This window comes from Dendroctonus ponderosae, unplaced genomic scaffold, assembly GCF_020466585.1.
Source record: "Dendroctonus ponderosae isolate FM_Combo_2020 unplaced genomic scaffold, Dpon_F_20191213v2 Dpon_F_20191213_3, whole genome shotgun sequence".
NCBI lineage: Eukaryota > Metazoa > Arthropoda > Insecta > Coleoptera > Curculionidae > Dendroctonus > Dendroctonus ponderosae.
In genome coordinates, this window is record NW_026018508.1 from 631,512 (window position 1) to 633,692 (window position 2,181).

At 33.0% G+C, this 2,181-nt stretch overlaps 1 non-coding gene across 1 annotated transcript; it reads left to right on the forward strand.

Moving 5' to 3' along the window:
* Positions 1-222: 222 nt before the first annotated feature.
* On the forward strand, positions 223-342 carry LOC125504021. Its single transcript, XR_007281261.1, has one exon. It is a non-coding gene; the product is annotated as a 5S ribosomal RNA (ribosomal RNA).
* The last annotated feature ends 1,839 nt before the right edge of the window (positions 343-2,181 follow it).

Here is a 2,181-nt window from a genome sequence, read left to right on the forward strand (position 1 = left end):
AAATACTCGAATATTCGAGTACTCAAATACTCGAATATTCGAATATTCGAATACTCGATTATTTGAATATTCGTCAGATATTCAAGTATTCGAATAAACCACTAAACGAATATTCGAATATCAGATTTTTCAAAATTCCGAGCCCTAATTTGCACCAGTGAACCTAATCGCCAGAGGCTAAATACTGAACGTATAAATCCCGCGTTTGAGCAAATACCTTTAGGCAACGACCATACCACGTTGAATAATACCGGTTCTCGTCCGATCACCGAAGTTAAGCAACGTCGGGCGCGGTTAGTACTTGGATGGGTGACCGCTTGGGAACACCGCGTGCCGTTGTCTTTTTGCTTCTTTGCAATGCAAGCAAATGTTGCAAATAAAAAAAATATTTTACATTCAAAAGGAAATTAAATTACATTTTACCTATTCCTGATCTATTTATAAATTATTAAACCAAGGATAATATTAAAATTATAAAATAAAATTATTATTGAATCATCATATCGGAAATAATCTACGAATAGAGTACTAACCTTCTTTACTTGAATAGTAGTCGGAAGGTCGGGAAGAGATCTCGAGTTTGGCCGGAAAAGATGTCCAGTCTGGTAGGTAGGACAGAAAAATGTCCAGTCTGGTCGGTCGGACAGAAAAATGTCCATGGAACGACTGACTGGTCGGGGATCAGGAAAAGTATAGTCTGGTCAGTAGGTCGGAAATATGTTGCCTGGTCGGTAGGACAGAAAGGTCTCCCGTGAAATTGGTGGTTGTTGATTTTTGGCGAGAGCTGGTTCTTTCGAACTTTTGGTCCTTAGGGGTGCCTTTTGGCGTATGGTAAACATTCATAGTGACAGGGGGGATTGTTTCGTCTGTTACTGTAAGTGTCTTTGTTCTTAGAACTCGGTAATAGTCCTTGACTTGTTCGTCCAGGTCATCACCTAGGGAATAGTCAACACTGAACTGGCTTTCCTGCGAGTCGGCCAAAGCTTCCGCTTTTTCATTGTCGCTGTAGACCAGTCAATTGTTGGCATTAATGGGGGAAAAGTTAGTGTGGGATTTTCCTTGGAATTTTTTTGCGAGTTTCCATACCGAGGTTTTACCCGGCTCCAAGTTTTCCAGATAACTTTGCCAGTTTGCGTTTTTATTTTGGTTAGTTAGTTGGTTTGCTTGTCGGTTAAGAAGAGAATCCGCGTTTCTTTTAGCTAGTCGCTTAAGGCGATTCTGCAGGTTTATTTTTAATTTCAAGAGGTACCCAGATAGCACAAAATATTACATACATATTTAGGAAATATTTATATGTTTGCTAAATATTTCAGATCAAAAGCAAATATTTCTTAAATATTATTTTTTAAATATTTGTTTCTAATATTTAATTAGCATGAAACAAATAAGTTATTAATAATTTTCTTATTACATATTACTTTTTGTACCTATATATAACAACTTTAACACCCAAAAAGTTACTAATATATTATTTTTAATAAATGTGAACAAACTTTAGAACAAATTATCTGAATTTTCATTGATCAATGAATAGCAAATATTTCAGAGCAAAAGAAAATATTTTTTAAATATTATTTAAATGTTATTTAGAAAATATTTGTTTCTAATATTTGATTAACATAAAGCAAATAAAATAATAATAGTTTTTTTTTAGTACGTAATACTTTTTGTGTCTATATATAACACACTAACACGCAAAAAGTTACTAATATATTATTTTAATTAGTAGGAACAAACTTTAGAACATATTATCTCAATTTTCATTGGTCAATTAACGGTAAATATTTCAAAATAAAAATAAATATTTCTTAAATATTAGTTAAATGTTATTTAGAAAATATTTGTTTCTAATATTTAATTAGCATGAAACAAATACAATAATAATAGTTTTTTTAGTACGTAATACTTTTTGTGTCTATATATAACACCACTAATGCCCGGTTTCCGAACTCCAACATATCGGTTACATAAGCTTATGAGTCTCATAAACTACCAAAATCACGTCTGTTGGGTTTCTCAACGTCTACTTAAAGCTTATTGGTTCCATAAGTTATCGAATAGATATCTACTCGAAGATGGATGGATTTCGGCTTCATAACGTCTGACGCAAGCGTGTAGGGTTTGTTTTCATTTTTACAACAGAGCGATTCTAACCTAACATAACCTATTCTTATTACATAA